Source organism: Bufo bufo, chromosome 1 (assembly GCF_905171765.1).
Source record: "Bufo bufo chromosome 1, aBufBuf1.1, whole genome shotgun sequence".
Classification (NCBI taxonomy): Eukaryota; Metazoa; Chordata; class Amphibia; order Anura; family Bufonidae; genus Bufo; species Bufo bufo.
Window position 1 is genome coordinate 797,112,497 of NC_053389.1, and position 23,789 is coordinate 797,136,285.

The 23,789-nt window shown below is 46.1% G+C and overlaps 1 long non-coding RNA gene across 1 annotated transcript; it reads left to right on the forward strand.

Moving 5' to 3' along the window:
* The first annotated feature begins 420 nt into the window (after positions 1 to 420).
* On the forward strand, positions 421 to 23,412 carry LOC120986499. The gene is made up of 4 exons (XR_005775689.1): positions 421 to 527; positions 4,641 to 4,642; positions 13,777 to 13,787; positions 23,401 to 23,412. It is a non-coding gene; the product is annotated as an uncharacterized LOC120986499 (long non-coding RNA).
* The last annotated feature ends 377 nt before the right edge of the window (positions 23,413 to 23,789 follow it).

Genomic DNA, 23,789 nt, shown 5'->3' on the forward strand with positions numbered 1-23,789 from the left:
TAACCTGTCAATCACTTACTTAAGGTGCCCAAGGGGAGGTCTTTTAATACAGGGCCTCCTTCCCTGTCTTCAGCACTGCCTTCTACAGCTCAGCGCCGCCTCCACAATCCTCCCTGTCCCTCTGCCAGATCCCACGCCTGTGCACTAGGCTCAGCCTGAAATAGAAGGGATCAAAAACAAGCCTCTGTCTCCTGCTGTCTGTGGGCGTGATCCGGCTCCTGACAGGTTTTCCTGGGCTGTGAGAAGTTGGCGTCAATCTTCAGGTCATATCAGGGTTAAGCGAAGTGTGCATCGGGCCGGTGCATGCGCACTTCACTCAACGAAGCCACTGCCGGGAGTCCGCACGGGCGCATCAGGCTGAGCCTAGTGCGCAGGCGCGGAATCTGGCAGAGGGACGGGGAGGATTTCGGAGGCGGCGCTGAGCTGTAGAAGAGGCACTGAAGACAGGGAATGGGGCGCTGGGCACCGGACAACGAGGGGTGCGGCCGGGCACCCTGTATTAACGGACCTTCCCTTGGGCACCTTAAGTAAGTAATTGACAGGTTATAGAAACCTGTTTTTTGGGGCAAATAGAGCCACAGTGAGGTTTAATAAGGCCAGCTTAGAATTCTTCTTATTAATCTGGACATGAGCATATGTTTAGGTTAGAGGGGTTAAATCTGATGACAGAATCCCTTTAAGCTAGAGGGAATTATGAACAGTTCCAAATGCCAGTCAATATTGGCACAAAACCTTCAGGCTTCTGCTATAAAGCTGAACATGAAGAGGAACTTCATCTTTCAGCATGACAACGACCCAAAGCATACATCCAAATCAACAAAGGCACGGCTTCACCAGAAGAAGATTAAAGTTTTGGAATGGCCCCGCCAGAGCCCAGACCTGAATCCGATTGAAAATCTATGGGGTGATCTGAAGAGGGCTGTGCACAATCTGACAGATTTGGAGTGTTTTTGCCAAGAAGAGTGGGCAAATCTTGCCAAGTCAAAATGTGCCATGCTGATAGACTCATACCCAAAAAGACTGAGTGCTGTAATAAAATCAAAAGGTGCTTCAACAAAGTATTAGTTTAAGGGTGTGCACACTTATGCAACCATATTATTTTATTTTTATATTTTTTCTTCCTTCTACCTAAAAGATTTCAGTTTGTTTTTCAATTGAGTTGTACAGTTTATAGGTCTCATAAAAGGTGGAAAAAGTTCTGAAATGATTTATCTTTGTCTCATTTTTTTACAGAAACCAGACATTTAGGGGTGTGTAGACTTTTTATATCCACTGTATGGGCCTGACAATCACACAAGGTGTTGAAGCACAGATCATGCAATTCACGGATTACACCGTTGACAGTAAAAATGTGGATAGATTATGGTTAAAAAATTATTGTTTTCACTAATATTCTTTCTTTCTCTGCCCCTGACACACATAAGGTATTGCTGTACAGATATCACAAGTCACTGCAGACACAGTCTATATAGCAAAAGAATCACTATTTCTCAAAGTATAAAAAAAATGTTGAGTAGAACTTTGCACAATTAAATTGCTGCCACCACACACAGTAGTCCTTAAAAGGACTTTTGGGTCTTTGAAACGTTATTAACTGGAATATATTGCGATCACAATCTCCCTACACTATCTTTCCCTTCTACAGCACAGCTCTCCCTGACTCGCAATGAACCAAACCCGCGTCATTGGGTACTATATAGCACCCAATATCGCGTTCCAGCGAGCCAATCACTGTAATGCCAGTAGCCAACATGGCTACTGGCATTACAGTGATGGCAGTACTTATCTGCACGTTTATTGGCTGCATAGCAGCCACGAAACGTGCGGGGTGGAAGAGTCGAGCATGGCGCTCGAGCACATGTGGTACTCAGCCGAGTACCGCCATGTGCCGAGCATAGCGATGCTCGAGCCGAACAGGTATTCAGCTGAACATGCTGTCATGCCCCACTCTGACGATGTGCGGAGGTCGGCCAGGATTGCAGCACGAGTTTAGTGTTTGTTTTGGAGTCGTGCTGGATCCGCCCCTCATCAGGTGCACTGGGTGGAGTCATTAGTTTAACCACTTCAGCCCCCAGTGCTTAAACACCCTGAAAGACCAGGCCACTTTTTACACTTCTGACCTACACTACTTTCACCATTTATTGCTCGGTCATGCAACTTACCACCCAAATGAATTTTACCTCCTTTTCTTCTCACTAATAGAGCTTTCATTTGGTGGTATTTCATTGCTGCTGACATTTTAACTTTTTTTGTTATTAATCGAAATTTAACGATTTTTTTGCAAAAAAATGACATTTTTCACTTTCAGTTGTAAAATTTTGCAAAAAAAACTACATCCATATATAAATTTTGCTCTAAATTTATTGTTCTGCATGTCTTTGATTAAAAAAAATGTTTGGGTAAAAAAAAATGGTTTGGGTAAAAGTTATAGCGTTTACAAACTATGGTACAAAAATGTGAATTTCCGCTTTTTGAAGCAGCTCTGACTTTCTGAGCACCTGTCATGTTTCCTGAGGTTCTACAATGCCCAGACAGTACAAATACCCCACAAATGACCCCATTTCGGAAAGTACACACCCTAAGGTATTCGCTGATGGGCATAGTGAGTTCATAGAACTTTTTATTTTTTGTCACAAGTTAGCGGAAAATGATGATTTTTTTCTATTTATTTATTTTTCTTACAAAGTCTCATATTCCACTAACTTGTGACAAAAAATAAAAAGTTCTATGAACTCACTATGCCCATCAGAGAATACCTTGGGGTGTCTTCTTTCCAAAATGGGGTCACTTGTGGGGTAGTTATACTGCCCTGGCATTCTAGGGGCCCAAATGTGTGGTAAGGAGTTTGAAATCAAATTCTGTAAAAAATGACGAGTGAAATCCGAAAGGTGCTCTTTGGAATATGGGCCCCTTTGCCCACCTAGGCTGCAAAAAAGTGTCACACATCTGGTATCTCTGTATTCAGAAGAAGTTGAGAAATGTGTTTTGGGGTGTCTTTTTACATATACCCATGCTGGGTGAGATAAATATCTTGGTCAAATGCCAACTTTGTATAAAAAAATGGGAAAAGTTGTCTTTTGCCAAGATATTTCTCTCACCCAGCATGGGTATATGTAAAATGACACCCCAAAACACATTCCCCAACTTCTCCTGAGTACGGAGATACCAGATGTGTGACACTTTTTTGCAGCCTAGGTGGGCAAAGGGGCCCATATTCCAAAGAGCACCTTTCGGATTTCACAGGTCATTTTTTACAGAATTTGATTTCAAACTCCTTACCACACATTTGGGCCCCTAGAATGCCAGGGCAGTATAACTACCCCACAAGTGACCCCATTTTGGAAAGAAGAGACCCCAAGGTATTCGCTGATGGGCATAGTGAGTTCATGGAAGTTTTTATTTTTTGTCACAAGTTAGTGGAATATGAGACTTTGTATGAAAAAAAAAAATCAGCATTTTCCACTAACTTGTGACAAAAAATAAAAAATTCTAGGAACTCGCCATGCCCCTCACAGAATACCTTGGGGTGTCTTCTTTCCAAAATGGGGTCACTTGTGGGGTAGTTATACTGCCCTGGCATTTTCCAGGGGCCCTAATGTGTGGTAAGTAGGTAAATGACCTGTGAAATCCTAAAGGTGCTCTTTGGAATGTGGGCCCCTTTGCCCACCTAGGCTGCAAAAAAGTGCCACACATGTGGTATCTCCGTACTCGGGAGAAGTTGGGGAATGTGTTTTGGGGTGTCATTTTACATATACCCTTGCTGGGTGAGAGAAATATCTTGGCAAAAGACAACTTTTCCCATTTTTTTATACAAAGTTGGCATTTGACCAAGATATTTATCTCACTCAGCATGGGTATATGTAAAATGACACCCCAAAACACATTCCCCAACTTCTCCTGAGTACGGCGATACCAGATGTGTGACACTTTTTTGCAGCCTAGATGCGCAAAGGTGCCCAAATTCCTTTTAGGAGGGCATTTTTAGACATTTGGATACCAGACTTCTTCTTACGCTTTGGGGCCCCTAGAATGCCAGGGCAGTATAAATACCCCACATGTGACCCCATTTTGGAAAGAAGACACCCCAAGGTATTCAATGAGGGGCATGGCGAGTTCATAGAATTTTTTTTTTTTTGGCACAAGTTAGCGGAAATTGATATTTTTAATTTTTTTCTCACAAAGTCTCCCGTTCCTCTAACTTGGGACAAAAATTTCAATCTTTCATGGACTCAATATGCCCCTCACGGAATACCTGGGGGTGTCTTCTTTCCGAAATGGGGTCACATGTGGGGTATTTATACTGCCCTGGCATTCTAGGGGCCCTAAAGCGTGAGAAGAAGTCTGGAATATAAATGTCTAAAAAATTTTACGCATTTGTATTCCGTGAGGGGTATGGTGAGTTCATGTGAGATTTTATTTTTTGACACAAGTTAGTGGAATATGAGACTTTGTAAGAAAAAAAAAAATAATTCCGCTAACTTGGGCCAAAAAAATGTCTGAATGGAGCCTTACAGAGGGTGATCAATGACAGGGTGGGTGATCAATGACAGGGGGGTGATCAATGACAGGGGGGTGATCAGGGAGTCTATATGGGGTGATAACCACAGTCATTGATCACGCCCGTGTAAGGCTTCATTCAGACGTCCGTATGCGTTTTGCGGATCCGATCCATCTATCAGTGCATCTGTAAAAATCATGCGGACATCTGAATGGAGCTTTACAGGGGGGTAATCAATGACAGGGGGGGTGATCAATGACAGGGGGGTGATCAGGGAGTCTATATGGGGTGATCACCACAGTCATTGATCATGCCCCTGTAAGGCTTCATTCAGACGTCCGGATGCGTTTTGCGGATCCGATCCATCTATCAGTGCATCCGTAAAAATCATGCGGACATCTGAATGGAGCTTTACAGGGGGGTAATCAATGACAGGGGGGTGATCAGGGAGTCTATATGGGGTGATAACCACAGTCATTGATCATGCCCCTGTAAGGCTTCATTCAGACGTCCGTATGCGTTTTGCGGATCCGATCCAGCTATCAGTGCATCCGTAAAAATCATGCGGACATCTGAATGGAGCTTTACAGGGGGGTAATCAATGACAGGGGGGTGATCAGGGAGTCTATATGGGGTGATAACCACAGTCATTGATCATGCCCCTGTAAGGCTTCATTCAGACGTCCGGATGCGTTTTGCGGATCCGATCCATCTATCAGTGCATCAGTAAAAATCATGCGGACATCTGAATGGAGCTTTACAGGGGGGTGATCAATGACAGGGGGGTAATCAATGACAGGGGGGTAATCAATGACAGGGGGGTGATCAGGGAGTCTATATGGGGTGATCACCACAGTCATTGATCACGCCCGTGTAAGGCTTCATTCAGACGTCCGGATGCGTTTTGCGGATCCGATCCATCTATCAGTGGATCCGTAAAAATCATGCGGACGTCTGAATGGAGCTTTACAGGGGGTTGATCAATGACAGGGGGGTAATCAATGACAGGGGGGTGATCAGGGAGTCTATATGGGGTGATCAGGGGTGATCAGGGGCTAATAAGGGGTTAATAAGTGACGGGGGGGGGTGTAGTGTAGTGTAGTGGTGCTTGGTGCTACTTTACTGAGCTACCTGTGTCCTCTGGTGGTCGATCCAAACAAAGGGGACCACCAGAGGACCAGGTAGCAGGTAATTAGACGCTGTTATCAAAACAGCGTCTAATATACCTGTTAGGGGTTAAAAAAAACACATCTCCAGCCTGCCAGCGAACGATCGCCGCTGGCAGGCTGGAGATCAACTCTCTTACCTTCCGTTCCTGTGAGCGCGCGCGCCTGTGTGCGCGCGTTCACAGGAAATCTCGGGTCTCGAGATTTCGTGACTCTGCGCAGGGCTGCCACCTCCGGAACGCGATCCTGCGTTAGGCGGTCTGGAGGTGGTTAAATAGCTCCTCAGCCCAGTGCCCGGAGCGGATTATACTGTTCATTATTGTCTGGGAAGTTTGGAAGGAAGGTTGGCTGTTTGTTCCTGCTCTCAGCAGATAAGTGTCTTTTCTTGTTTGGTTGTTTATGTCATCTTACCCATCCAGGTTCTGTGCGAGCAGGCTGCTCCTTTCTCCCCACTTCACCATCTCAGGGAGTTCAGGGTTCTGTTAGTATAGGCTGGTGGACACAGCAAATCTACCATCAAGGTTTGTCTGTGGGCTGAGCATTGCAGGGAAAGAGGTCAGGGATAAATTAGGAGGGACCCTTCCCCTGTCTCTCGTCTAGAGCCTGGTTGGTGTGTTATCTGTTATACTGTGCACGTCCGCCGTGACATTATAATCCGCCAAACTGTGACCGCCATTTCTCAGTGTTTATGTGATGGCGTCAATTGATGCACTGGTTGACTGCATGCAGGGTTTGTCCCTGGAGGTTGCGGAACTACGTAGTACGGTCACACAGTGTCAGAGGGTGTTGGCTTCAGGTACAGGTCAAATTGTTGGGGAGCCTAAAGTCGCTCTTCCGGAGAAATTTGCAGGGGGTACTGATGATTTTTTCCGTTTCAAGGAATCATGTAAGTTGTACTTTCGATTGTGCCCATTTTCATCAGGTAATGAGGATCAGAGGGTGGGTATCGTCATGTCTTTGCTGAAAGGGGACGCACAATCCTGGGATTTTTCCCTGCCATCCGGTTCTCTGGCTCTCCGGTCGGTGGAGGAATTTTTTAAAGCCCTGGGATTGATTTACGATGACCCAGATCGAGTTTCAATGGCAGAGTCAAAATTACGTAACTTACTACAGGGTAAACATACTGCTGAGGTTTACTGTACAGAGTTTAGGAGGTGGGCTACTGAGTCGGGGTGGAACGACCCCGCGTTACGTAGCCAGTTTTGTCAGGGGTTATCTGAAAGGTTGAAGGATGCTCTGGCTTTTCATGAATACCCAGAGACTTTGGAAAATGCAATGTCTTTGGCGATACGTTTGGATAGACGTATCAGAGAGAGGTGTATGGGTCCCTCTGTGCAGGGGATTCCTCCCGCGTGTGGTTTTGTTCCACCAGCTGCCCAGGGAGATATTGCTTGTTATTCTGGCCTAGGAGAGGAACCCATGCAGTTAGGTCAGATATCTTTCCATTCAGATAGTAGAGACTTTCGTAAAGCGCACAATTTATGTTTCTTTTGTGGAAAGAGGGGTCATTTAGTTTTTTCTTGTCCGTATGTTGAACCACAGGGGAGAGTGATAAAGAAAAAAGAAAAAGAAAAAAAAACCTCCCTCACACTTGGTAGTATGAATGGTGTGGTAGAGCAGACTGGTATGCAAGTTCCCTGCAGTTCCCGTTTTCTCCTTTCAGCTATGGTGGCGCTAGAGTCTCGAAATGTGTTTGTGGATGTTTTTCTTGATTGTGGTGCTGGGGTAAATTTGATTGACTTTCTGTTTCTTGTGGGTTTGGGACTAAGTATTTGCACGTTAGAGAACGAGATTTGTGTTTTTGCCATTGATTCTTCCCCTCTTTCTCAAGGGAGCCTTACTCACGTTGTTCATGATATTCATTTAAGGGTGGGTGATTCACATGCTGATATCATTTCCTGTTTCGTCATGAAGGATTTGCCAGCTCCAATAGTTTTGGGGTTGCCATGGTTGTCTAAACATAACCCAATTATAGACTGGCAGGCGAGACAAATCATTGGTTGGAGCAAGTTTTGTTCGGATAATTGTCTTGTCACATCTATTTCTGAAGTGTCCGTTACGGCCTTGCCTCAGTATCTCTCAGATTTTTCGGACGTGTTTGCGGAGGGTGGGGCTCAGGAATTGCCCCCTCATCGTGACTATGATTGTCCTGTGAATCTCATTGTGGGGGGTAAGTTGCCTAAGTCTCGGCTCTACAACCTCTCTCAACCCGAGAGAGAGGTCATGCGAAAGTATGTCGCCGAGAGTTTGGCAAAGGGTCATATTAGACAATCTAAGTCTCCAGTGGCTGTAGGTTTGTTCTTCGTGAACAAGAAAGATGGATCACTGAGACCGTGTTTGGATTTCCGGGAGCTGAATCATATTACACTGCGTGCAGAATTATTAGGCAAATTAGTATTTTGACCACATCATCCTCTTTATGCATGTTGTCTTACTCCAAGCTGTATAGGCTCGAAAGCCTACTACCAATTAAGCATATTAGGTGATGTGCATCTCTGTAATGAGAAGGGGTGTGGTCTAATGACATCAACACCCTATATTAGGTGTGCATAATTATTAGGCAACTTCCTTTCCTTTGGCAAAATGGGTCAAAAGAAGGACTTGACAGGCTCAGAAAAGTCAAAAATAGTGAGATATCTTGCAGAGGGATGCAGCACTCTTAAAATTGCAAAGCTTCTGAAGCGTGATCATCGAACAATCAAGCGTTTCATTCAAAATAGTCAACAGGGTCGCAAGAAGCGTGTGGAAAAACCAAGGCGCAAAATAACTGCCGATGAACTGAGAAAAGTCAAGCGTGCAGCTGCCAAGATGCCACTTGCCACCAGTTTGGCCATATTTCAGAGCTGCAACATCACTGGAGTGCCCAAAAGCACAAGGTGTGCAATACTCAGAGACATGGCCAAGGTAAGAAAGGCTGAAAGACGACCACCACTGAACAAGACACACAAGCTGAAACGTCAAGACTGGGCCAAGAAATATCTCAAGACTGATTTTTCTAAGGTTTTATGGACTGATGAAATGAGAGTGAGTCTTGATGGGCCAGATGGATGGGCCCGTGGCTGGATTGGTAAAGGGCAGAGAGCTCCAGTCCGACTCAGACGCCAGCAAGGTGGAGGTGGAGTACTGGTTTGGGCTGGTATCATCAAAGATGAGCTTGTGGGGCCTTTTCGGGTTGAGGATGGAGTCAAGCTCAACTCCCAGTCCTACTGCCAGTTTCTGGAAGACACCTTCTTCAAGCAGTGGTACAGGAAGAAGTTTGCATCCTTCAAGAAAAACATGATTTTCATGCAGGATAATGCTCCATCACACGCGTCCAAGTACTCCACAGCGTGGCTGGCAAGAAAGGGTATAAAAGAAGAAAATCTAATGACATGGCCTCCTTGTTCACCTGATCTGAACCCCATTGAGAACCTGTGGTCTATCATCAAATGTGAGATTTACAAGGAGGGAAAACAGTACACCTCTCTGAACAGTGTCTGGGAGGCTGTGGTTGCTGCTGCACGCAATGTTGATGGTGAACAGATCAAAACACTGACAGAATCCATGGATGGCAGGCTTTTGAGTGTCCTTGCAAAGAAAGGTGGCTATATTGGTCACTGATTTGTTTTTGTTTTGTTTTTGAATGTCAGAAATGTATATTTGTGAATGTTGAGATGTTATATTGGTTTCACTGGTAAAAATAAATAATTGAAATGGGTATATATTTGTTTTTTGTTAAGTTGCCTAATAATTATGCACAGTAATAGTCACCTGCACACACAGATATCCCCCTAAAATAGCTAAAACTAAAAACAAACTAAAAACTACTTCCAAAAATATTCAGCTTTGATATTAATGAGTTTTTGGGGTTCATTGAGAACATGGTTGTTGTTCAATAATAAAATTAATCCTCAAAAATACAACTTGCCTAATAATTCTGCACTCCCTGTACAGTCCGGGATCCATATCCCCTGCCTTTGATCTCTGATCTTTTTGATCAGATTGTTGGAGCCAAGGTGTTCTCCAAGTTGGATTTGAGAGGAGCATACAATCTGATCAGGATCAAGGAGGGGGATGAGTGGAAAACGGCCTTCAATACGCACGAGGGTCATTTTGAGAACCTGGTAATGCCTTTTGGGTTGACGAATGCGCCAGCGGTATTTCAGCGATTCGTCAATGATATTTTTCATCATTTGGTGGGGAGGTTCGTAGTAGTCTACCTTGATGACATTTTAGTTTATTCTCCTGATCTGAAGACCCATCAGGATCATGTGAGACAGGTTTTGACGATCCTTCGGGAGAATAAATTATACGCCAAATTCGAGAAATGTTTGTTTGCGGTGCAAGAGCTTCCATTTTTGGGATACATGATTTCTGATTCTGGTTTTCGTATGGACCCCGAAAAGGTCCGGGCGGTTCTGGAGTGGGACCAACCGGAGAATCAGAAAGCTTTGATGCGATTTTTGGGGTTTACGAATTATTATAGAAAATTTATTTTGAATTGTTCCACGCTAGTCAAACCTCTTACTGATATGACCAAGAAGGGCGCTGATGTCTCTGTCTGGTCGGATAAGGCATTGCAGGCCTTTTCGGCTATTAAGGAGCGTTTTGCGTCTGCTCCCATTCTGGTGCAGCCGGATGTATCTCAGCCATTCGTGGTCGAGGTTGATGCATCAGAGGTGGGGGTTGGGGCGGTGCTTTCGCAGGGTCCTTCTCCTGGCAAGTGGGTCCCGTGTGCCTTCTTCTCCAGGAAGCTCTCGGTCGCCGAGAGGAATTATGATGTTGGAGATAGGGAGTTGTTGGCGATCAAGTTGGCCTTTGAAGAATGGCGTCACTGGGGGCTTCTCACCCTGTTACTGTGTATACAGACCATAAGAATTTGGCTTACCTGCAATCTGCCAAGCGTCTGAACCCTAGACAGGCCAGATGGTCATTGTTTTTTTACCAGGTTCAATTTCGTGGTTACCTTTCGCCCAGGGGTCAAGAACGTCAAGGCAGATGCCTTGTCTCGCAGCTTCCCTGAGGGAGGTGATTCAGAAGATCCAGCGCCGATTTTGGCGGATGGAGTGGTGGTCTCCACTCTGTACCCTGAATTGGAGATGGAGGTGTTGGGAACTCAGAAGGGGGCTCCTGGTTCGTGTCCCCCAGGGAGGTTGTTTGTTCCTGAGGGCCTACGATACAAGGTGTTCAAGGAACATCACGATACTGTTCTCGCTGGACATCCTGGTGGTAAGTCCACCTGTGATCTGGTGTCCCAGAGGTTCTGGTGACCAGGTTTGCGTAAGAGTATTGAGAATTACGTGACAGCTTGTGAAACCTGCGCTCGGTCTAAGGTTGCTCATACTCGACCGCCTGGTTCCCTTCTTCCATTGTGTATTCCATCTCGTCCTTGGACACATTTGTCCATGGACTTTATTACGGACCTACCGAGTTCCTCCGGGAGAACAGTGATTTTGGTGGTAGTCGATCGTTTCAGTAAAATGGCTCATTTTATACCACTAACAAGTCTGCCTAACGCTAAGACTCTTGCGCAGATTTTTGTGGATAATATTGTTAAATTGCATGGTATTCCTTCGGATATTGTCTCTGATAGGGGTACGCAGTTTGTCTCCAGGTTTTGGAGGGCGTTCTGCTTTCGACTTGGCATTCAACTTTCTTTTTCGTCGGCTTTTCATCCACAGTCGAATGGTCAGACGGAGCGTACCAATCAAAACCTGGAGACCTACTTGAGGTGTTTTGTGGCTGAGAATCAGGAGGACTGGTCCTCATTCTTGCCCTTAGCAGAATTTGCATTGAATAACCGTAGGCAGGAGTCCACGGGTAAGTCGCAATTTTTTGGCGCATACGGTTTCCATCCTCAGTTTGGTACCTTTTCTGGGTCTGGTTCCTCCGGGATGCCAGAGGAGGAGAGATTCTCTTCTGCTTTATTCTCTATCTGGCGGGGGATTCAAGGGAATTTGGAGAGGATGGGTGAGAGGTATAAACGAATGGCTGACAGGAGACGTGTGACTGGTCCGGACCTGTGTGTGGGTGATTTGGTGTGGTTGTCCACTAGGAATATCAAGTTGAGAATGCCATCTTGGAAACTGGGTCCAAGATTTGTTGGTCCATATAAGATTTCTGCTGTGATCAATCCTGTGGCATTTCGACTTGATCTGCCGCAGACTTGGAGGATCCACGATGTCTTCCACAAGTCTTTAGTAAAAAAATATGTTAAACCGGTGGTACCATCGCCATTGCCTGGTCGAGGGAAACTTGGAGTTCGAGATCTCCAGGATTCTCGACTCGAGAGTTCTGTGGGGTTCCCTCCAGTACCTGGTTCACTGGAGGGGATACGGTCCTGAGGAGAGGATGTGGGTTCCGGCGTCGGATGTCAATGCCAGCCGACTGGTGAGGGCCTTTCATAGGTCCCATCCGGATAAGGTTGGTCCGAGGTGTCCGGAGGTCACCCGTAGAAGGGGGGGTACTGTCATGCCCCACTCTGACGATGTGCGGAGGTCGGCCAGGATTGCAGCACGAGTTTAGTGTTTGTTTTGGAGTCGTGCTGGATCCGCCCCTCATCAGGTGCACTGGGTGGAGTCATTAGTTTAAATAGCTCCTCAGCCCAGTGCCCGGAGCGGATTATACTGTTCATTATTGTCTGGGAAGTTTGGAAGGAAGGTTGGCTGTTTGTTCCTGCTCTCAGCAGATAAGTGTCTTTTCTTGTTTGGTTGTTTATGTCATCTTACCCATCCAGGTTCTGTGCGAGCAGGCTGCTCCTTTCTCCCCACTTCACCATCTCAGGGAGTTCAGGGTTCTGTTAGTATAGGCTGGTGGACACAGCAAATCTACCATCAAGGTTTGTCTGTGGGCTGAGCATTGCAGGGAAAGAGGTCAGGGATAAATTAGGAGGTGACCCTTCCCCTGTCTCTCGTCCAGAGCCTGGTTGGTGTGTTATCTGGTTAACTGTGCACGTCCGCTGTGACACATGCTCGCTCATCACTAGTAGGAACCCATGCCATGCTGCGATACCTTGACGGTGGTGCAAAAGGGCTCCGATGTGTTCCTAAAGTCTCAGTTCTTAACATCAGCTTGAGGGATTAGCCAGTGTGGTCAGTTGCATATCATTGTGGTGCACCTTTCGCAGTGATCTATGTATTTTTATATTTGCATCCACACATTATCCCATCTTGTGTAGGATGCCATTGTAGTGCATGTGGTCTGCTGCATTTTTGCTGGGGATTGCTGTTAGCAACGGATCACATGCAGAGGAATTGCTCCTCCGGTTATAAACACGCCACAGTGTTTGGGGTTTTTGAGCATTTCCTCCCATTTAGGCCACTTTATTTCAGTTATTTTTCTCTCTCTCTCCTGCTGTTCGCACAAGCTATTGAGCCCCTTGCTATCCGACTTCATCAGGACCACCTGTAAAGTGGTATACGGGCTGGGTACAGGGAAGACAGAGTGGGGCTGTATGCAGACGACCTTATGCTATGACTATTATAAATGACTTTGGTCGGTACTGTGGACTTCAGATCAACTGGTCCAAATCCCCCTTATTGCCATGATATGATGCTCATTGGTCTACCATCAGTATTGATCTCCCTGTAGTTCCCCAGTTGAGCGAACCTGATCTGCAAAGTTCGGGTTCGTACCGAACTTTGCGAGTTCGGGTACCCAGACCCGCACCCGAACCCAGACTTTTTCACTGAAATTCGGGTTCGGGTTCGGTGTTCAGGTGATTTTATTATTTTCCATTATAAATAATAATGGTAGAGATACCCATACACGAGAACCTAGAAAACCCTAGTGACCCTCAGATGCCCTAAAGATAATGACAGGGCAGAGACCACCTGTTCCTTCCCTGGTGAAGGAACTAGCGTCTCACTGAGGCCTAGTAAACAACCGGGGAAGGGGGGGGATACAAAACACAACAAGCGGAACACTTAACTTCAGAGGATGAAGGATGAACAGGACTTCAACACGAACCACACTCCAGTTCTTCCAAGACCAAATGAAGCTATCCCAAGCAAGGAGTGATGGGAAAAGTCAGACTAAATAGGATGAGGTAAAGGTCACATGATCCACACCTGAACAGGAGGTGTGGACATACCAGCAACACACAGACAAAGTGAAACCAAAAGAGGCTGTCAGATCACTAATGCGTAGATAATCTTTCAGAACTTCTGGGACCTGTCACAGATGTGACAGTACCCCCCTTATACGAGTGACCTCTGGGCACCCAGGACCGACCTTTTTAGGATGAGTTCTGTGGAATGCTCTCACCAGACGACTAGCATTAACATCGGTCGCTGGAACCCACATCCTCTCCTCTGGTCCGTACCCTCTCCAATGAGGGATCTCCAGAGAACTCGGGAGTCCATAATCCTGCTGATCTGAAATTTTAAACTGCCGTCCACCATGACAGGATCAGGAGGCAAGGAGGACGGCTCAACATGTTCGACACATTTCTTTAGCAACGATTTATGAAATACGTTATGGATTTTCAATGCCTAAGGAAGTTTAAGATAAATTTACGGTAGTAATTGGTAAACCCCAAAAAACCGCATAAGCGCTTTTTAGATTTTCGGGTCGATCCCAGTCCAACACGACACGGACCTTCTCGGGATCCATACGAAAACCTCAGGATGAGAGCAGGTAACCCAGAAATTGCACTTCCTGTACAGCAAATACACACTTTTCCATCTTAGCATACAACTTATTCTCTTAGGATCTGTAACACCTGTCTCACATGATCCTGATGAGTCTCCATATCAGGCAAATAAATTAGTATGTCATCAAGGTATACAACGACAAACCTCCCCACCAGATGATGAAAGATGTCATTGACAAAGTGTTGAAAAACCGCAGGAGCATTGATTAACCCAAAGGGCATGACCAGGTTTTCAAAATGACCCTCAGGGGTATTAAATGCGGTCTTCCACTCATCCCCCTCCTTGATCCTTAACAGATTATATTCCCCCCTCAGATCCAACTTAGAGAACACCTTGGCACCGACAATCTGACTAAACAAATCCGGAATCAAAGGAAGGGGGTAAGGATCACGGACGGTAGTAGGATTGAGCTCACGAAAGTCGAGGCATGGTCTCAGAGTACCATCTTTTTTCTTTACAAAGAAAAACCCAGCAGCCACTGGTGACTTGGATGGTCTAATATGTCCCTTTGCCAAACTCTCGGTAATATACTCTCGCATGGCCTTTCTTTCGGGTTCCGAAAGATTATACAACCGAGATTTGGGCAATTTATCTCCGGGAATAAGATTGACGGGAAACGAACGAGGGTACAGTTTTAGTTGTCACCACAGAGAATGATGCATTAAGACAGTTGTCCATGCAAAAATCACTCCAATCGAGAATCTGTCTCGCTTGCCAGTCGATGTTAGGGTTATGTTTGCTTAACCATGGTAAGCCCAACACCAACGGAGAAGGCAGACCCTCCAATACATACCAGGAGATAGATTCCTGATGCAAATCACCCACTCTTAAATGAATGTCATTCACTACCTGCGATAGGCATTTTTGGGTGAGAGGTGCTGAGTCAATTGCAAAGACAGAAATACTTTTCTCTAATGCATTAGTAGTCAACCCATGAATGCGTACAAACTCTCCATCAATCAAGTTAACTCCTGCCCCACTGTCGATAAATGCTTCGATTTTCACAGTTTTGGACTCTAGCGCCACCTCGGCAGACAGGAGAAAAGGGTACTGCCAGTAAAAGACAAAAGTAGGTTTTCTTGCTCCCCATCCACACCACCAATAGTAATTTGAGTATTAAAAGGTTTTTTCTTTTTGTTTACACCTTGATGCTGAAAGTACAGACAAATGTTCACAAAATGTCCCTTCTTGCCACAATAAAAGCAGACTCCTTTCACATGACCCAAGCTTTTGCCAGGAGTAGCTCCTCCTAACTGCATAGGCTCATCACAAGGCGCAACTACCAGTGTCTCTCCACCATAAGTGTCAAAGGAAGCAGTACCCTTATTGGACAGTACGTCCTGAAGGTGAGGACCCCTAGATCTCTCCCTCAGGCGTCTATCTAGACGTACAGCAAGGGACATAGCTGCCTCCAATGACACAGGATTTTCATGAAAGGCCAACGCATCCTGCAGTCTCTCAGAGAGACCCTGACAGAATTGGCTGCGGAGAGCAGGATCGTTCCATTCAGTATCGGTAGCCCATCTCCTAAATTCAGAGCAATAGGTCTCCGTGGAACGTACTCCCTGCCGCAAACTCCGTAACTTGGTCTCGGCCTGAGAGATCCGATCCGGGTCATCGTAGATGAGACCCAAGGCTCTGAAGAATTCATCTACCGACCGGAGGGACAGTGATCCGGTCGGCAGAGAAAAAGCCCAAGATTGGGCGTCCTCTTTAAGCAATGAAATAATCATACCCACACGTTGACACTCATCCCCAGAAGAGTATGGACGCAGCTTAAAGTATAATTTACATGACTCCCTGAACCGGATGAAATTGCCACTACCCCCGGAAAACCTGTCCGGGAGAGCAACCTTCGGTTCAGGACAGGCCTGGGACCCACCACCGGAACCAGCAGCCTGTGAACTCTGAATCTGCAAGACAGTTGCGCGGAGGTCTGCTACCTCCAAAGTCAGATTCTGCATCTGTTCGACCAGGGCAGACATAGTATCCATAGCTGCACAGATCAGAACAAAAATGGCGGTATGGGCTTGGGATAATGTCATGGATGTAGTAGGGGAGAACACCAAAAGACAATCAAGAAGGAAGGGAAAAGACAATAGGCCTCACCGCTAGGGAAGGAAAAGGGTCACCACCTATAAAACCCTGCTCCTGGCCCTAACTCCTATCTATATGGGCACCTCTCGATGGTAGAGATACCCATACACGGGAACCTAGAAAACCCTGGTGACCCTTAGATGCCCTAAAGATAATGACAGGGCAGAAGGAACTAGCGTCTCACTGAGGCCTAGTAAACAACCGGGGGATGGGGGCAGAGGCGGCTCTTCCATTCGGCCACTTAGGCCACCGCCTAAGGCCTCGCGCTGGTGGGGGCCTCGCTCTGGCTCCCACCAGCACCTGACACCGCCACAATTTAATTGTCTGCTTCCCCGGACCTAGTTCTAGTTAAGTTAACTTAAGACGAGCCGCCGCGGCAAGGCCGCTCAAGCCCCTCTGCTCTCTGCCTCTTTAAGAGAGCAGAGGCTGCTGGGGCTCAGAGCGTGCCGCCGTCTCTAAATGTCGTCAGAGCGTGCCGCCATCTCTAAATGCAACTGCAGACCCGCCCTGCCCTTAGAGTGCTGCACAGGCAGGGAGAGAAGGAGCGCCAGCCCCCAGGTTCCTGCTCACCTCACCGGCTGTGTCTGTTGTCCGGTGACCCGACCTGACCATTCTGGCTGCTGCCAGCACAGCCCTGAAGACAGTGTCAGTGGTGGTGGACTGTCACTGTGGAGTGTGGACTGGTGCCACTGAACCGAAGAAGTATCTTCCAAGGTGTTCAGGTGTGTGTCCTTGTCCTGCTGGCTGCTGTCCCCCCTCCCTGGCAGTGTGGGGGGCAAATTACTTAATGGGGCAATGTGGGGGGAAAATTACTTAATGCGGGCAGTGTGGGGGGCAAATTACTTAATGGGGGCTGTGTGGGGGGCAAATTACTTAATGGGGGCAGTGTGGGGGGGCAAATTACATGATGGGGGCAGTGTGGGGGGGCAAATTACATGATGGGGCAGTGTGGGGGGGCAAATTACATGATGGGGCAGTGTGGCGGGCAAATTACATAATGGGGGCAGTGTGGCGGGCAAATTACTTGATGGGGCAGTGTGGTTGACAAATTACTTGATGGGGGCAGTGTGGCGGACAAATTACTTGATGGGGGCAGTGTGCCGGGCAAATTACTTGATGGGGGCAGTGTGGCGGGCAAATTACTTGATGGGGGCAGTGTGCCGGGCAAATTACTTGATGGGGGCAGTGTGGCGGACAAATTACTTGATGGGGCAGTGTGGCGGACAAATTACTTAATGGGGGCAAATTACATAGTGTGGGGCAGATTACATAATGGGGGCATTCTAGAAGGGAATTACTATTGGTGGAGCACCATGAGGAGCACTATTGCTTTGGGGGCACTATTATTTCTTCAGGATAGTATTGGGGGGCACAGTGAGCAGCAGGATAACACTGTGAGGACTCCAGGTTGGGGGATGATGATAGAAATGTGAGGACACTAAGATGTCTGTGTGTCACACTCTGCAGATACGAGGCAGCTGAGAGAAGTTGTCCGGACCGAATGGAGAAGACGATGACAGAGAAGATCTACATTGGAGGAGACGTCACCTGAAGGCTCTGGATGTGACAGGTATGTGCTGCTGTATAGCAAGTACAGCACAATGCGGTGTGTGGGGGGAGGGTCGATTTAGAGAACTGGGCCAGGGTTAATGCAAAGTGTTAATATGCACTGTGAATATAAGCCCAGTACTGTGTTGTCACTGTGCATATTAACCCTTTACTGTGATGTCACTGAATATTAAAGGGATACTTCGGGATAGGAAAATAAATCCACTATCCAAAGGATAGGAGATAAGTGTCTGATCGGAGGGGTCTGGCCGTTGGGATCCCCCACGATCTCCTGTATGGTACTCCGGATCTCCTTGTGCCCGGATCGGTGGTCAACACTCCCCCTCCATGTATCTATGGGAGAGCCACAGATACAGCACTTGTGTATCTCCGAGTCTTCCATAGAGATGCATGGAGGGGGAGTGTTGACCACACCACCGCTCAGTGCGGTGGTTGCCACAGCTTATTTCTTGAGGACTGAGACGGGGCGCCGTACGGGAGATCACGGGCATCCCAACGATCTTCGTGGGGGCCTCATGTTTAGGTTTCGCCTAAGGCCTCACAAAGTCTAGAGCCGCCTCTGGATGGGGGATACAAAACACGACAAGCGGAACACTTAACTTCAGAGGATGAAGGATGAACAGGACTTCAACACGAACCACGCTCCAGCTCTTCCAAGACCAAATGAAGCTATCCCAAGCAAGGAGTGATGGGAAAAGTCAGACTAAATAGGATGAGGTAAAGATCACATGATCCACACCTGAACAGGAGGTGTGGACATACCAGCAACACACAGACAAAGTGAAACCAAAACAGGATGTCAGATCACTAATGCGTAGATAATCTTTCAGACCTTCTGGGACCTGTCACAGATGTGACAATAGCATTCTTAAAACATAATGCTATATAAAATGTCTATTGAGGGGTTAAAAAAAAAAACTCACCTCATCCACTTGATCGCACAGCCGGTATCGTCTTTTCTTCAGGACCTGCAAAAGAACCTTCTATCTTCATTTAGCAGGACTTGCGGTGACGTCACTGCGCTCACCACGTGGTTAGCGCAGTGACTTCACCGCAGGTCCTTTTGTAGGTCCTGAAGAAAAGAAGATACCGGCTGCGCGATCAAGTGGATGAGGTGAGTTTATTTTATTTTTTTAACCCCTCAATAGACATTTTATTTAGCATTCTGTTTTAAGAATGCTATTATTTTCTGTTATAACCATGTTATGATGGAAAATAATAAAGAGAAGTTCGGGTCCCCATTGACTTAAATGGAGTCCGAGTTTGGGGTAAGGTTCGGGTCCCGAACCCGAACATTTACCTGAAGTTCGGCCGAACCTGAACTTTAACGGGTTTGCTCAACCCTAGTTATCACTAAAAACTCTGCCACGTTCCACGCTCACAATATTCAGCCTTTATTATCTTATTGCAAAGTCAAATTTAAGAACTGGAAAGACCTACCTCTGTCAGTCTCTGGCCGAGTAAATCTCAACAAGATGATTTTATTGCCTAAGTGTCTGTATGTTTTTGAACATGCCCCATATATAGTGCCCAAATCATTTTTCTAGCAGCTTAACTCTCTCCTGTCCCTGTTTATATGGGGCTCTACCAGACCCAAATTATCAATCTCTACATTATGTCGTCCCTCCCAAGGCGCAGGGGGGGGGGAGGGGTTGTGTAGTGTCCTTACCTGATTTTTATTTCTATTATTTGGCGGGACAGCTACGGTATCTTAAGATCTGGCTTTCCCCATACTGTATGAACAACTTCCAAATTTGGAAGCCCATCTGGCCCTGTACTTGAATGTCAGGTCTCTGTGGCTGCTGTTGGGACAACCTAATCCCTTTCCCCAGATGCTTCTACCCATACACAGAGTGGCTTTATGGGTATAGGAGGGCGTATATGGCTTCCAGGGACATATGGCTGAAGCCCCTCTATAAGATAACCATGCCTTTGCCCATTTACTGTCTCTACAGGACTCTGGGTTTTGGAGAACTCATGGGGTTTTCCCTGGGTGATCTGTTTCATAACAATGTTTTCTGTACTTTTGCTGCCCTGCGAGACAAATTTTTACTGCCTTTTACGGCTTTTTACAGATATTTGCAACTACGACACGCCATACATACACACTTTTCGGGTACTCGGGTTACAATCTCAAACTACCCCTTAATTGGGGTCTTCTGGTCACTGGGACCATGCAGATTTATATCTGCTTTTTATACACATGTGTTGGGAACTAAACTGCAGACTGCACAAATATCTGCTATTGGGAGGTGGTGGGCCACGAAGTCGAATTCGATCCGAATTTCATGAATTATTCGATTTGCCTAGAAGTCGAATTTCCTCGTGCTTTGTGTCAGCGAATCGATTAATCCTGGAATTCAAACTTACCGCCTCCTTTTGCGCGCGAAGGGCCGCCAGCCTCCATCTTGCTTGAAGATCTCAGTCGAAATCCAGTGCGGCGCGAGATTATATCATCACGTTGGCCGGCGTGATGACGTAATCTCGCGCTGCGCGTGATTTCAGCCGAGATCTTCAAGCTAGATGGCGGCAGCCGGCCCGTTTCGCGCAAATGGACGCAGTAAGTTTGATGTAATGTTTTTTTATAATGTTAACTTCACACTGTTCATGTATGAACGCGGCATCTGAGGGGTACAATGACGGGGCGGCACTATTGTCATTGTACCCGCTAGTAATTCGTCACAAAGCAAATTGTTTTGTGAAATTTGGTGAATCAGCCGAATCGAATTTTCAAGAAATTCGCTCATCTCTAGCCATGATCCCTGATGTCACAGAGGAGGACATCCCAGACGTGCTTGAATCCCCTCTCAATGTATCCCCCGCTGTCAATAACAAGTTCATTTAAGTATGCATTCTCCATCAAAGCTATCAGTCACCCTCCCGTTTATAAAAAATGGGAATGTTAGCACATACAAGGTGCCACAGATGCTCTAGAGAGGATGCAGACTTCTGGCATCTCATTTGGGCATGCCCATATATACACAAGTTCTGGGAAGAGATTGTTAAATTTCTCTCAGATCTTTTGAGCCTTCCAATTCCCACTCATCCTATCATATGTTTATTTGGTGTTTTAGATGAAGCTACATATCCTCTTTATGTCTGGATATTTCTCAGTGAATCCCTATTTTTGGCATGCAAAGCTATTGCTCTAAGATGGATGGGTGAGAGAGGTCCTTCCTTGTCTTAATGGAAAACCCTTGTGAATACAATCATTCCGTATGAAAACATAGTATATAAACACAGAGGTTGTCCCGACAAATTCTGGGGGATATGGAGATCATGGTGCTCCTCTCCCCATACTCTATACTCTGCTCAATTATTGAATGCTGCCTTAGCTTCTATTGCAAAAACATTGCTTTTGTACATTGATGTCAGTGTATACCTGTATATTTGAATTGGGTTTTTATACCCACTCTTTATTGATATTACTTTGTTTATTGTATCTGTTCAATAAAACGAGTTTAAAAACAAACAAAAAACATGAACACTCTAAAATCTGTAGTATCAGGTCGTAATTTCATCAAGGAAAAATGGATGTACTTATTTATAAAAGAACATGAACATAGCAAAATTTGTAGTATCAGGGTGTAATTTCACCCCAATTTTTTTTTCTTAAATTTTTATTTTTTTTGGGGAGGCCCCAAAACATTGGGAAATGGCAAACAAAACGAACAAACTGCACTGGAGTATAACAATGGCTGGGTGCAGCCCGTATACTTCTCTACTCTGCAAATATAACAAATAATAATCATGAACCAGGAGGTGGACGTCCGAGTGGAGGATGAGGTTGACATGGTGTTGTAGGTGGAAGAGGCGAAGGAGGTAGCCAACACAGTTTTGTTTTTTTTTTTTCATTATTTAATTTTTTTTGTTCTTCTTTTTTTTTTTTTTGGGGGGGGGGGGGGGGGGTCCAAAACATTGGGAAATGCCAAAAAGAGCAAACAAACTGTGTTGAAGTATAAAAATGGCTGGGTGGGGCCAGTATACTTGTCTACTCATCCGAAGGTACGGAAAAGTCCTGTGGGATTCATGCCTGGTTCATTTTTATGAATGTGAGCTTGTCCACATTGGCTGTGGACAGGCGGATGCGCCTGTCCGTTATCACACCCTCTGCTGTGCTAAACTCATGTTCGAACAATACACTTGCCGCAGGACAGGCCAGCACCTGCAAGGCATCAAGGGAAAGCACAGGCCATGTGTCCAATTTGGAGACCCAGAAGTTAAATGGGGCAGACACATCAGTCTGTACGTGCAGATGTGTGGACACATACTTTTCTACCATGTTGCTGAAATGCTGCCTCCTGCTAATACGGTCTGTATCAGATGGTGGTGCTCAGTGGCATAACTAGAGTGTTATGGGCCCCAGTGCAAACTTTGGATCGGGCCCCCATTTTTACAAAGAGGCGGCAGATTTTATTTACACTAAGGGCTCTTTCACACAAGCGGATGCCGTGCGGGTGATCCACCGCGTGAAAGAAAGCCAAGCCCCATCTTGGACAGCAAAGACACGGAGCATTAACATGATTGATAAAGTTGTCACTGTGATTTTGTAGTAAAAAGATCACTGAGAGGCACAGAGCATTATCAGTCATGTTAATGTTCTGTGTCTCTGCTGTCCGAAGCGGGGCATGGCACTCTTTCACGCAGTGGATTACCCGCACAGGATCCTCTCGTGTTAAAGAGCCCTAAGCCCAATGCATGGCTGCAACCGGAAGTGTGTTGGTGGAGCGCAGAACAGTACCGCAGGTACATAGGAGCAAAGGAGAAAGACGGCGGACAGGACAAAGGGTGGTGATGTAGGATGAGGGGATCTAAGTGGCAGTGTATTATGTAGAACGAGGGGATGGCCTAAGTATGAGCGGAAGTATGTTAAATGGAACGCATACTATGGAAATGATGCGTTCCACCGACCGAAAGTATGTCATGGGGGTGTGTCAGCGCTCGAGTGACTGGTTGTATGGCAACAGAGCCTGTATATGGGGATGGAGGAGACGAAATTTAAGTGTAGAAGATGTGAGGGAATAATGTTTCTCCATATATATACAGTACAGACCAAAAGTTTGGACACACCTTCTCATTCAAAGAGTTTTCTTTATTTTCATGACTATGAAAATTGTAGATTCACACTGAAGGCATCAAAACTATGAATTAACACATGTGGAATTATATACATAACAAACAAGTGTGAAACAACTGAAAATATGTCATATTCTAAGTTCTTCAAAGTAGCCACCTTTTGCTTTGATTACTGCTTTGCACACTCTTGGCATTCTCTTGATGAGCTTCAAGAGGTAGTCCCCTGAAATGGTTTTCACTTCACAGGTGTGCCCTGTCAGGTTTAATAAGTGGGATTTCTTGCCTTATACATGGGGTTGGGACCATCAGTTGCGTTGAGGAGAAGTCAGGTGGATACACAGCTGATAGTCCTGCTGAATAGACTGTTAGAATTTGTATTATGGCAAGAAAAAAGCAGCTAAGTAAAGAAAAACGAGTGGCCATCATTACTTTAAGAAATGAAGGTCAGCCAGTCAGCCGAAAAATTGGGAAAACTTTGAAAGTAAGGGCTATTTGACCATGAAGGAGAGTGATGGGGTGCTGCGCCAGATGACCTGGCCTCAACAATCACCAGACCTGAACCCAATCGAGATGGTTTGGGGTGAGCTGGACCGCAGAGTGAAGGCAAAAGGGCCAACAAGTGCTAAGCATCTCTGGGAACTCCTTCAAGACTGTTGGAAGACCATTTCAGGGGACTACCTCTTGAAGCTCATCAAGAGAATGCCAAGAGTGTGCAAAGCAGTAATCAAAGCAAAAGGTGGCTACTTTCCA